The sequence below is a fragment of the Neopsephotus bourkii genome, unplaced genomic scaffold (genome assembly GCF_033783945.1).
Source record: "Neopsephotus bourkii isolate Nb327-2 ecotype Australia unplaced genomic scaffold, CSIRO-AGI_Nbou_v1 NB_1328, whole genome shotgun sequence".
Lineage (NCBI taxonomy): Eukaryota > Metazoa > Chordata > Aves > Psittaciformes > Psittacidae > Neopsephotus > Neopsephotus bourkii.
Window position 1 is genome coordinate 3703410 of NW_026901808.1, and position 13533 is coordinate 3716942.

Consider the following 13533-nt stretch of genomic DNA (forward strand, 5'->3'; position numbering starts at 1 on the left):
CCTGATATATTTTTCTGTTATCTACTGCAGGTTTTAATTTACAAACAAAAAACTTAAACACCCAAGCCAAAACATTATCCTTAATGTTCATATGAGGTCAGGGGCATTGAACCTTGTAATTAGAAACTACAACAGCTTAAAACCTGTGTTCATCCGATCTCAAGGTACCGGCTTTGACCTGAAGGAATGCGTAAGTTGGTGGCTTCCTGTGAAAGGCACAGATGTGGCTTGTCTTTGTCAAGCCTGACAGGAAGCTGGCAATTGAGATATAGGGCAGAACTTAACTGCCTCAACAGTGGCATTCTTCTGGTTTTGTTTGCATACCAGCCTTTTCTTACCCTGTGTCCTGTTTCTGTTGTCATTCAGCAGATGAGGGGGAAGCTGCAATGACAGCTAGTCTTGTTGCACAGATGTAATAAATGGTGCCTAATGGGGATATTGGGGCTCAAGTGGGGCTTTATTTTAAAGTTAATATAAAAGAGCATGTGCAAGGGAGCTGTGTTAGAACACTTCTGCTGTTCTGGGCTAGTTGAGTAGCAGGATAAGTTATTTTCAAAAAGAGCAGTGCCACAGGTGTGTTAGGTGCCTTACCCCTGTTTCATAGACCTGGTATGTTAGCAGTCAAGTGTCGTGTTTTAGGGTTTCTTTAAGGTGTTGGCAGGAAGTGTTTTTTGTAGAGGCTATGTTTGGTTTGCCAGTATCCTGCAAAGTTGACTCCTATTTCAGGGAGAGAAGGGAGTATGTCAGGAGAGCTGCCGTTCACAGCAGACGTGTCCTCTCCACCAGATTTATATTCTGTTCAAAATGGAAGCTCTGGGTGTCTTCTGTGGGCCTCCAAAATCTGACTGGATGTGCTTGTTTGCTGTGAAGTGCGTATAACATTTCCTGATTCATTCTGTTGTTCTAGCTTTACATGCTGGAAGCTGAGGGCAAGAAAGCAAAGGCAGAAGTGCTTTAATATGCAACTTCTTGTATGTATCAGTGGTCAATGCCTCTGATCTTGTCGGATTTTATTAACTCTTCATCTAAGGGTATCTTCCTGTGGAACAGAAGATAAGCTACAAGCCCCTTTATTCTGAGCTCAGAGTTCACTGTGTGGGTTTAGGATCAAATGTTTGGAGCTAGTCTATTTTTCTTTGGGTTTTTGGTTTTGTGGTTAGATGTGTGTGTGTGTGTTATGAGACTACAGTGTTGGTTTCTAAAGACAGTCTATTTCTTTCCTCTAGGCATTAGATCTGTATCTTGTAAAATGTTACTCTGACCATCTGCTTAATGCTTTTTCTCCCTACACTGAGAATATTGTTAGTGTGCTGAGTTTTGTCTCTTGGTTTTTTCTTCTGTTTGTGACTTACTTTCATTGAGGGGCTGGAGGTAATGGCCTCTGTGATTTCACACAGTTAAACTAGCTCTCCAGGAGAAAAAGTGGTTTGTTACAGAAGAGCTCAGTACTGAGGGACTGATGCCATTGGAGGGAGAGTTGATGCATAAGCTTGATTTTGGTGCTTTGAGCTGAGTGGGGAAGCGTTTGCGTGTATGTGGAAGCGCAGGTATGTAAGCTGTTAATCAGTCTGAACTTGGTTACTGTTCTGTTACAAACAATGATAAAATTTGCCCACGTTGGAGAAGGGCAATTCTTAAAAAGGGTATTTTTGCAGTTCCTGAGTCTCCTAAAGAAAATGTGGCTCTTTGAGAGAGCCTGATGGATTTTCTTACGCATCTAGAATGAAAAGGTTTTTTGTCATTCTATTGTGCTTGCAGATATATTCTGTGTAGAATAAGGCTACATAATTGCCTCTTTTTCTCTCAATCTGTTATGCGGAAGGAAGAAGAGCTCCTGGTAAACAGCTTCTTGGCACTTGCATATTGATAAAAATTCAGGAAATGTGATTTAAACTTGCTTTTCAAAAACTGCATGATGGAAAAGTTACCTTTTAGAAAAAGAAAGATTCATACAAAATAAATTCACACTAGTGTGACATGGCTGAGGGTTACTGGAGATCCTGCAAAAAAACCCCAACCAACCAAAAAAGATTCATAGGCTTATTTGTAACCAGTCCCATTTGTGTTTTCTCTTTTTTTTTAAAAAAGCCATTTTTCTCATTATTTATACTGGATCACAGCAATTTTAAAAAATGCAGTAAGAGAAATTCTTACTGTCTTTCTGCAAGATTAAATGCCTTAGTTTATGGAATGCTGAAATGCGGGGAAGAAGGGAGAATGCACATCTTTATCATGCTGGTATGAACATCTCTAAGTACAAATGAGTTTCTAAAGCTTTTTTTTATTCTTCTGGAAGAAAGGGCATTTGTTTTAATGGCACATTCCTATGAATCTTTTAAAATGCCTATAGCTGTGCACAGAATTGGTTATAAAATTGGTATATTCAAGAGGAGACCTATGCCTGAGTCACACACTGCATGCTTTTTCCCATCCACTATACTTTGTGTTTGTGTGTCTTTAGGGGAAATATTAAAGGAATTGTATGCAGTGCTGTTGTGCTTTAATCCCAGCTGTCAACTAAGCACCACACAGCCACTTACTCATTCCCCTCCTTCCTCCTTCCCCTGGAGCAGGATGGGGAGAACTGAAAGAATGTAAATCCCACAGGTTGCAATAAGAATGGTCCAATAACTAATACAAACCTACTACTACCAGTAACAATAAGAGAAATAACAAGGGAGAGAATATAAAACTAAAAAGGGAAGGGGGGAAAAAACCCCACCCTAATAAACACCTGCTCACCACCTGCTGACTTATACCCAGCCCAAATGCAGTGGTGATCTGGGCCTTCCAGCTATACTGGACATGAGGTGGTGTGGTAATGAATACCTTGGCTAGTTTGGGCCAGGTGTCCTGTCTTTGCTCCCTGCTAGCTTCCTGTGCCCTTCCTCACTGGCAAAGCATGAGAGACTGAAAAGTCCTTGAGTTAGAGTAAGCACTGTTTGGAAAAAATGTACATTAGTGTGTTATCAGCATTGTTCTCAGAATAAAGTTGAAAACACAGCATTGCACCACTACTAGGAAGGAGAAAAATAACTCTTACAGTTGAACCGAGGACATAACTCCAGCCCAATGGCGTGGTCCATTGGGTTCATTTAGTCTGTGACTTTGGGCTCTGCGTCTTACAATGGTCACTCAGGAGAGGTGATGTGTTGGGTTATTGACTACCAAAGCCAGTTCAGATTGGGTCACTGCTCCATTTCCACTCCTTGTGAGGCTTGTCCTCCATTGGTTCAGGTGCTTCCTGTTACATTAATTCCTCATCATCCTGCTTACAACAATTGAAAGGTATTGCCATTACAGTCTCCACCATAGGGTTTAACATTACAGTGAGCTCCTACTCTTGCCTCTGCTTGGGCTTGGACTTACCCACAGTCTCCAGTCCCTTAGGGCTGTACCTGCTCCAAGTGGAACCTTGTCTATGAGCCACAGTCTCTCCTGGGGGCATACCTGCTGTGACATAGGCTTATCCACAGGCACAGTTGCTTTGAAGTGCACCTATGGCAGTGTGGTCTTGTCTATGGGCCACAGTGCCATCAGAGATATATACCTATTCATTGCAGCATAGCCCGCAGCCACGGTCCGCTCAGAAGTGAACCTGCTCTCACATAGCCTTACTCATGGCTGCAGTTCCTCCAGGGGTGTAGCTGCTCTGTCATAAATTTATCCATGGCCACACACTTTGAGGTGTTCCAGCATGACCTCATGCACAGCCACTAATGCTTCAAAGTGTACCTGCTGCACCATGAACTTAACCACAGCCACAGGTGCTTTGAGGTGTACCTTTTCAGTATAAACTTAACCCTGGGGCCACGTTCCCTTCAGAGGTATACCTACTGCAGCACAGACATAACCATGGCCATAGACAGGTCAAGAGGTACCTGCTCTGGCATGGGCTTATCCATGACCACAGATGTGTTGGGATGTCCTGCTCCATGTGGACATATCTAGCGGTCACACACTGTCCCTTGGACTTCAAGCTCACATTGGAGCTCCAGCCTGCCCAGTACAGCAGCAATACCCTGGCCATCTGCCAGCCCAGGCACACAGCCGTTGCTGTTATCAGAATGTTCCCTGGCACAGCAGAGTCAGATGGTAAGCACCACAGGAGAGCAAAAGCAAAAAGCAGGCACTGACAGCACTAGACTCTAATGTACAGTAAGGCAGGCAAGCCCCATGGCAAGCACAGAAGGCTGCTGATTAATAGCTATACAGCAATAACAGTTATAAATTTGATCTAACACATTCCAGTCAAACCCTTTGAGCCCCATGTTGGGTGCCAAAAAGGGCTGTTGTGGTTTAACCCCAGGTGGCAACTCAGCCCCACAGAGCCATTTGCTCACTTCTGGCTTCCCTCCCCGGTGGGATAGGGGAGAGAATTGGAAGAGCATCAGTGAGAAAACTTGTGGGTTGAGATAAAGGCAGTTTAACAGGTAAAGCAAAAGCTGCATGGGCAAAGCAAAACAGGGAATTCATTCACCACTTCCCATGAGCCATCTCCAAGACAGCAGGGCTCCATCACATGGAACGGTTACTTGGGAAGACAAGCACCATCACTCCCACTGTTCCCTCCCTCATCCTTCCCCAGCTTTACATGTTGAGCATGACATCATAGGGTATGGAATACCTGTGGGATCAATTGGCGTCAGCTGTCCCAGCTGTCTCCCCTCCCAACTCCTTGTGGACACCCAGCCTGCTCATTGGTAGGGTGGTGTGAGGAGCAGGAAAGTCCTTGGCCCTGTATAGGCACTGCTCAGCATTAGCTAAAACATCCCTGTGCTAACAACAGCGTTTCCAGCACAAATCCAAAAGCCAATCCCATACCAGTTACTATGAGGAAACTTAACTCTATCCTAGTCAAAACCAGCACAAACGTGCTTTAGTTAGGGAGATGGGAAAGAGTGAGCTAAGAGTGCTGGACACATAACCCACTACACTGATTTGCTCCACATACTGATTTTTCTTCACCAGTCCTTAATGCACAAAGTTACCAGTTTTTACCAATAAAATATATGGGCATGGGGTGAAACACATGTAAAATACAAGTAGGGTTTTTGTGAGAAGATCATTGACAGCAGGGCTCATCTGAGCACCAGTGGGCCTCAAACCTTTTTCAGAAACAGTGCATTGAATCATTTGCTTACCTCTTGAGTAGCCGGGTGCTCACTTTTCCAAGTTCTAGGGAGATGTCTTTGCTGCTGCTTGCTCCTGTTTCCTTCCCATCTTCTATGTGGTTGATTCATTTCTACCCCTAAAGCTGATGATGCATCTGTTACTATTTCTGTTCAGTTAGTACATTCAGTTGGCTGGACTTGAGCAGTGCCTGCTGTTGTCCAGGTAGGGCCACATGCTGTCAGCACATGTTGCTTTGGACTGGGGCAGCTGGAGGAAGAGCTCTGCTGGGTTAGGTTTGAAGTGTGTCTTGCTGGAGGTGGGGTCTGGAACTTGAATCAAAAGCTTCTGGCACATCAATGAAAAGTGAAAACCAACTTTTTCTACCATTGCTTGCAAAATCTGTGCAGCTTAAAAGGTTTCTGTATGATTTTTCTTACATTTTTTGGTTGGAAGAGATCTGAAATACTGATCTGAAGACTTGTGTGTGAAGTCTGTGTGTAGCATATGCTATTGTATTATTTGGAACTTCTTTTTATGGTGAAGACTGTGGAAATAATTATAGTATTTTAATTACTTTGTTTCAAAGACAAGAAATTCAAAGATAGGACTTCAGAGATAATTGTATTGCTGTCACATTATGGGAGCTCTTCCTTTGAGAACATTGTGTTGCCTCCAGCTTATTGTTAGTAAATGGCTCTGGTGAAGTTGCTAGGCTGGGTGCACAGAATGTTTTTCTTTCGCACTGTGATTGTACTGTGTACGTGAAATGGGTTTCAGGACAAATTTTAATGCCACAGATGATGGCCAGGTCAGAAGAGGGAGCTGCTTCTGTGTAGGTTACTCATTTTAAAGTTCTTCCATAGTAGGATGAAAAATGCTGGTAGACGAGTGTGTTTGCTTGAAGTGGAAAGCTTCATAGAATTAAGATGATTAAATTGGCACTTCTTCACTCTAAAGTGTATTTTAAGATCTAGACACATGGAACTACACAAAAATTGTGTCCTGAATTGATTTTTCTTTCAGATTCTTGTCCTCATGTGCAGACCTATAATTTTAGTCTCTGTTACACCTGCCCCTTCCACTAGTTTTCTATCCTTGCTTTCAGCTTAGGTGGGATTCTATTATCTTTCCTATTTTGGATGTTAACTTGTTTGGAGAGTAGAGATTTAGAATGATGGAAGGAACAGTAGGATGCTGCTTTTTGAGATACTTTTATAAAGTACATAAAACAGTTAATCTGTAATTGTGTATATACATATATTTCATCTAGTAACTCAGGTGACCAGGCTCCAGAGACTGTTTGCAGACTTTGTATTTTCAGACTGTTGCAGAAGTATGAACTGAAAATATTTTAGAGCTTAATATTTTTATTCATTACTTCATAAATCCCTGCTTATCTTACAACATCCCATTGAAGACTTAATGATAACTGCAGTTGTTGGAAAGGGTATCAGAGGAGGCACATTGGGATCTTCCTGTGTGGCTCTGATGCATGAGAGAGTTACAGTAATAAGGTAAACATGGTAGAAGTCAACCTGTATCTTTGGAGCAACTTTTATCACAGCCTGTGTTTGTATGCCTCTAAGTTGACACTTTCTGAATAGTGGTTCTCAAGGTGGTTGTGACTGTTCAACTTCCAGGAGGGCTGAGACAACATAAAACAGGATTATTTGATGTATTTTAGGCTTGACTCTTCTGATGTTTAATAGTCAAGATTTTAAGCCTATAAATAGAACAAGATAGTTGTCAGTTCTCAGTCCTGCCCCTGCTGTTTGGTTTGTTTCCTGGGCTTTGTACAGAGACACCTTGAAGGTATGTTTGTTTTCAGCACATGAGCTATTAGCTTTGCAGCCTGTCAGCAGCTGATCTTGCTCATTCTCCTTGTTTGCAGAGTGACTCTGCATTTCCTGTCTGTTCAGAATTCCCTGTGTGTGTTTTAACTCTATCAGGAAGTTGTTTTCATCCTTTTGAACTGTTTTGCAATAGGGTTTTCGTTAACTCATCAAATTATTATATAAAATCATATTTATCAAAAAGAATGCAAAATAAATTTAGAACACATATTTTGTTGAACTCGAAGTAGGAAATTCTGTTACTTAACTATCTGGCTGGTACAAACTTTGGGGTTTCTTAGGATCTGAAAGGCTCCTCAAGGTTTTTCTTTTTTTGCTACTGTAAGTGGCAGTGTGCCAAGAACGCTTGTACTCTCTCTGACTGCAGATTTTATTTATTTACTGGTTGGTCAGTGGTGTCTTGGCTGCTCCTGTTCTAAGCGGTTTTTCAGTTGTTTGTAGTGATGAACTTAAAAACTTGTTGGAAGATCCAGGGGGGCATGCTTCTGTGGTTTGAACTGGGATTTCTGTGTTGGCTATTTAAAGACTCAGCCTGAAGACTTGTAGCAGAGCTGAGTCATCATACATTTCTAATATGTCAATAGCTTTGGTCTGAACTGCAGTGAGAATGCTAGAAAGTGCTAGTCATGTGTCTGGCCATATGGATTACGGGAAGAAAGTGATGAGCACTATTTGGAGGTTACCTCTTACCTATCCACTTACTGGAGAGTAATGAGCAGAACATCTCATGGTGCTGCAGCAGTAGATAGTTTGTACGGGACCAAGCCAAAGACTTAGTGATGTTTTGTAGCACCTGACAGGCTGGTCTCTGGCTGCAGAATAAGCAGCATCCCTGCAGCTGTTTGATACTGCTGTGTCTTCTCATGTGTCACAGAATGTTCCTGTTGTCCTGTTCAGTTGGACAATCTAGAAACATCTCTGTTCAGACTCCTCTGCACTGAGGTTCTTTTCCTCTGAGCTTACGCTCACCAAGTGCTTCTCAGCTCTGTTACATTTTGGTGATCGAGTCCTCCTAAAGTGAGGAAGTGAAAACTGACTTTACTGTCTGCAGTTACAGATGTTTGTTGCCTACTGCTACCACCTGTCAGCTGGAAAACTGTGGGAAAAGAACAATTTAGTGTCATTAATATTTTGTTTTTAACTTCTAAAGTATCCTTCCTAATAATTTTGAGGGCTGTGAGCTCAAAGTTGAGAAACACAGCTCTAGTTGAAACAACTGAAGGAGAGAGAAGCTTTGTGGCCTCTGCTGACATGAAATTTCAGATCAGATGATCTCATGGACAAAGCACAAAATAAACTTTCAGCTACTTTCTGAGCTTTCTTCTCGTAAAAACTCACACTTAGAAAGAATCTGTAGTTACCGGAGTTCAGGCTGTCTACTATCACTTTAAATTACAGGTACGTATAATCTAGGAATAACAGCATTGGCTTCCTTGCATAAGATTTGAACAGTTTTGAATCTAAGTCCTTAGTAGTAGGTCCTGTGCTGTGAGTGACAGGGATATTGTAGCACCAAAGAAATACATTATTGAGTTTCCTTAAGAGATCTGCTTATTATGTAGCTGTATGCAGTAGCAGCAGGAGTATTTGTGATATGTAAGGCCTAGAAGATAGTTAGAAGTTGTTCAGAGGTAGGTATGTTATTGCTGAGTGTGGGCATGCATGAACAGAATGAACACAGGTTTCCATTCTTCTAAATTCTTTTTATGTTTCTGAATCATGCAGTGGAAAAAGCTTTTGTTTCTCTGTGTTTTGGTAGCTGTGCTAGTCTAAATCTGTCTCTGCATGTTCCGAGTTGCAAGATGCCATGCGCTTCAGAATGGCTACTGTCTTTTGGCTGAAATTAGATTCCAGCAGTTCCATATGTACATGCACACCTTTGTTGTGATTGCTGGTGAGGACTTTCTGAAACACCTCTCTTGAAGGTTTTGGGAGGGCATATCTCAATAGTAACTACCTGAAGGGTAAAATAAGTTAGCTTCCATTGAGCAGTTCATTGCTGCTGCCAAATCTGGCAGTTTGGAGCTAGTTTGGGTATCTGTGTCTTGCAGCGTTAGGGTCTTTATTTAGCCTTTTGGATTGCTTGCTTATATTTTCACCAAATTCTGTTCATCTGTGAGGCAACTTGATTAACTGCCCTAGGAAGGCATTGAAGGCAGCTGCGCTTCCCTATCCGATAGCCAAGTGTCAAAGCAGCATTACTGGTTTTGGAAGAAGCAGTACATATTGCTTTAAAGTATTTTGATGTATGCAGCAGAGAAATGACTGAATGATTGCATTTCTGCTCCTTTCTGCAGCTAATGGGAAAGAAGAATAAGATGAAAGTACTTCATTGGGTATTGCTGATAGCAATCTCAGTATTTCAGCAAGTAATTCCTTTTGCCGTTGAAATCTTTGCAACTTCTGAGCAGCTTTAAATACCTACTTCAGAGGTATCTTTGAAATTCAGCAGAGCAGAAAAGCCCTGGGCTAGAAATGTGCCTCCTCCTCATTCTGTGAAATTCTATTCAAGCTTTGCTGAGAAATACTAATTCTAAAAATTATTTTTTCGTTTTGTGTTTGTATTCCTTAGGCAAACTTTGGCTTTATGTTGAAGTACTTGAACACAAATATTCTTAAGTTGGGCATATGTTGATTTCAAAATAGGATTGGGAAGAAGCACTGCACAGCATCACCCACTCACTGTAATAAAGGACAGGGAAGAAATGGTGGTCTGATCCATATTACAGTTAAATACACTAGAGTGTTACCTTTACAAAGGTAAATTGTGGTAGTTGAATGTTAAAGTTCAGACTTTTGGGTGAGGAAACTTTCATAGAGTCATAGAATCACATAGTGGTTTGGGTTGGAAGGGACCTTGAAGACCACCTAGTTCCATGCCTTTGTCATGGGCAGGGACACCTTCCACTAGACCAGGTTGCTGAAAGCCCTGTCCGACCTGGTCTTGCACACTATTAAGGATTGCTAGGAAACTGGTCCTGTCTCATGTGTGTTAAGTCAGTGTTGTGTGTGGCCAGAGGATTTTTTTTTTTTTTAACCCTTAAAATTTCAGCCTTGTTCAGGCTTGGGGTGGATGGTGAAGGTGGTGTGGGCAGTGTAGCTCAGCAGGCCACGGGGTTTGTTGCACCTTATGAGGGGTGGATTCTGCTGTTCTTCACTGACTGCTGTCTGTGATCTCCATGTTCTGTTTCCTCTCTGACAGATATGTAAACAAGTTCTGCTCACTAATCTAGCAGCAAAGGGAATGGTTTTCTGCTGAGCCATTGTCAATTTTCTGTGCAGTCAGAGGAGCACCAGCCTGTTAGCAGAAATGGGGCAGGCCTATGTGCCAGGAATGGTGGCAGAGGGGAGTGGGAAATTGGACTTTACCCATTTGTGGCCGTGAGCTCTTAAGTTTGCTGAGCTGTATCATATATCCACATTTGAAGGCTGAACAAATAATTATGAATTTATAATTTTTCCAGTCTTTCAGTATTTAATACCATTTTATCTACAAAATACAGTGTCCAAAGCATCTAAAAATACTTTTTCCTAAGTACATCATTTGCTACCAGTGTGAAAATTAGGTAGAGTTCTTGATGGAATTTGTCTTGTGTGTGCAGTAGCATAAGCATGTGTGAATTTGAGAAAGGTTCAAAGCAACTAACCAGTTTCTGAAAACACGTTATCTTTCCATTTCTGCTCAGATGCTCCCCATTTGGATTTTTTTCTCATTTGCAAGTAGCAGTTCAGGGCGCTCTGCTGCTTCTCATCATAGATCTTCTGGTGGTTTTTTATTACACAGCCTTTTGTTCCTTTGGTGATTGTTGCTCTCTTGGTTTCCAGGTGTTGCAAATTTAAAAATTGCCTAAATTCCATCCAGTATAGAGATCCAAAAAGGTCTGTGGAAGAGACAAGAGTTGTATTCAGAGATGAGAGGCTGCTAGCAAATATTTACTTGGCTCCAAGCTGTGTGCACCATTTTTGCAGCTTCTTATGATTTGAGAAAGTGTGTACTGATGAACTCAGGACTTGATGTATGTGTGGATGACAAACCCTCGTAGCCTGTGATCAGAAGTCATAGCAGTCTATATTGCTAAAATATTTGTATATAAAGCTGAACAGAAAATTTCAAGCTGGAAGGAGGACTGTGTTGGGTACCATAAAAAGAATTATCTTTATGCTGTAGTTAAGAGGGTTTTTTTTTCTGTCCTGAAGTTTTCATGGAGATGGTGTGAAAACATACACAGAGAGTGATAAATGTTCTTCACTTCAAAGATGTCTTGATGTAATTCCTCCTCAGAAGGTTTTGAGTACTTACGTAGGTGTATACCAAGTTAACTAAAACATGTTTTTACAACAGGTTTTGAGTGCAGACGTTCCTGGATATGTTTATGTGAACTTTGCATCTTCTGACACTGATTTATATTCTGCCTATTTGATAGCTTTTGCTAACAATCAGCTTCATTCAGCTCCCCCTGTAATATGTGGTGGCTGTTCTTTTAATCCTTCATTTAATGTATTTCACAGATGCAGCTATGCAAAAAACAAACCAAACCCCAAAACACGAAACCCCAAACACTTTGAAGGCTACAAAACTACAAACTAGCTGAATGGAGTTGATTGTTAGTCAGTAAAACTTGTTGGAAGACAGGGAATAGGACAGAAGGGAGACCAGATATCTTGTGATAGACATACCAAAGTATGAGAGAGCAGTTTGGCTCTTACTCTAGCAAATAGCTTTTTGCTCTAAACTTAGAAGTTGTACTTGTTGTACAGTAATTTACGTTACTGCTGATTGTAACTCAATGACTATAAATTGTATATTGTATACATAAATTGTATATATAAATTGTACTTGCAACAAGTACAACTTACATTACTGCTGATTGTAACTCAATGAATATAAATTTGCATCCTTTCCCTGCCATGCATGAAGTTCCACATCTGAGTGATTGGTCTATACAAAAATCTGAGCTCCATTTCAGTGCAAATGGGTTGACAAATAGCCCCTGCTTTCCCCTGCCTCGCCTTGCTGCAGCATTCAAGTGCTTTAATTCCATGTTTTCTATATTCAAACTAATAACCTGGAAATGCTGACAGTGATATCCATCAGTATAAAAAAGAATTTTCATATTTAGAGTGAAACAATTTTAATATGTTAAGTTAAAGCATTTTTAAGATTTTGAAATATCTGTAGACTCTTAGATGCTTTCAAGTTGTGTATTCCTGCAATCAGGAGGAGGGAAAAGATTACCTATTCTGTAGTTCGTATTTTGAAGTTCAGATTGAGATTTCTACGCCTTTAATATGGAACTTCTCACTGTTACAAACTGCATGGAACTGGTGCAATACCCAGAATGGGAGCAGCAGGTGATTTTTGTCAGGTGATGACATTTCACTCCAGGATCCTGGTACCCTCAGTGGACTATTTTCAGGACTCCTCTAAGGTTGAGGTAGTTTCCTTGTACACGTATTGCTGCTCTTTCTGCACTTCCCATGCCTGCTAGATTTACAGACACTTGTGGCAGAAGGTAGTTGTTAACAAAGAAACAAATATTCGGTCCACCAGATGAAGCAGTCCTGTTGCAGAGTCCTGCACTAGTTTGACATTAATTTAGCCTAGTGAAAGGACACATTTTCATGAGGATGCTGTGCCTTTTGGCAGTCAGACTTGAGTAGTTAAAAATGAACTAGTGCTTACAGAGTATGCTGTGTTCAATCTGATTTAGAGTGAAGGGAGCCTTTGTAGCTCCTAACTGCTTGGATTAATTTAAGAAATCCTAGAGCCCACTTCCTTGTTTGGGCTAAGTAAGAAATAAGTGGCCTCAGGGCACTTCTTTGCCCTTACAAGAGGAGAAAACAGAAGCTGGAGAGATAACTAGCTCACCTGCCCCACTTCAGAAATCCAAGAGATACGTAGTTGCTGTCAGAAACCTCAAGAGACTTAGAGGCAAGTGTTGTAATTGCTTGTTCTCCTTTTTAGTGTCTGTAGCTTCCGTATCCAAACCTCTTAATTATCACAAGAATGTGTTATTCCGTGCACCACAGTTGTGACTGTTTTAAGGACTTGTGTGAATTACTTGAGCTGAGGGTTGAAAGCTGAAAATAGTCCATTACAGAATAGTAGTAGAGATTGGCTAATTTAACTCCTGTGGCTGAACCTGCTGATCTCGAGTCCCTGTTGTGAATATAATTTTGTGCTGTAACATGTCAAGTTATTTATCAAATTGGGAAATGATTTCAACTGGTTAGATGTTAGGGCAGTGTAGTGACAGAAGTCTCTTTGCCTACTGCCCTTATTGTATTTGCAAATACACCCCAAAAACACTTGAAGGAAAGCACTTTACAACAAGAGACCATGCTTTACCTTGGGAATCACTTGAACATATTATCCCCAAATGAATAGTTTTTGGCTTTAGGCCATTACAGTTTGTTTTCAGTTCAGCTTGCACATTATGTAAACTTGAAGCTAGTCTGTTTGGTGAGGTTTTGGTGGTTGGTTGTGATGGGATTTTTTGTGTCTTGTTTGTTGGGGTATTTTTTTTGAGAAGCATGGGTCAGTTTCAGATATTTCCAGGTGTAT

At 41.1% G+C, this 13533-nt stretch overlaps 1 protein-coding gene across 2 annotated transcripts in view; it reads left to right on the forward strand.

Moving 5' to 3' along the window:
- RSBN1L (round spermatid basic protein 1 like) overlaps window positions 1-13533 on the forward strand; it is a 52249-nt gene that overhangs the window by 15895 nt on the left and 22821 nt on the right. The gene's annotated exons all lie outside the window — the stretch shown is intronic.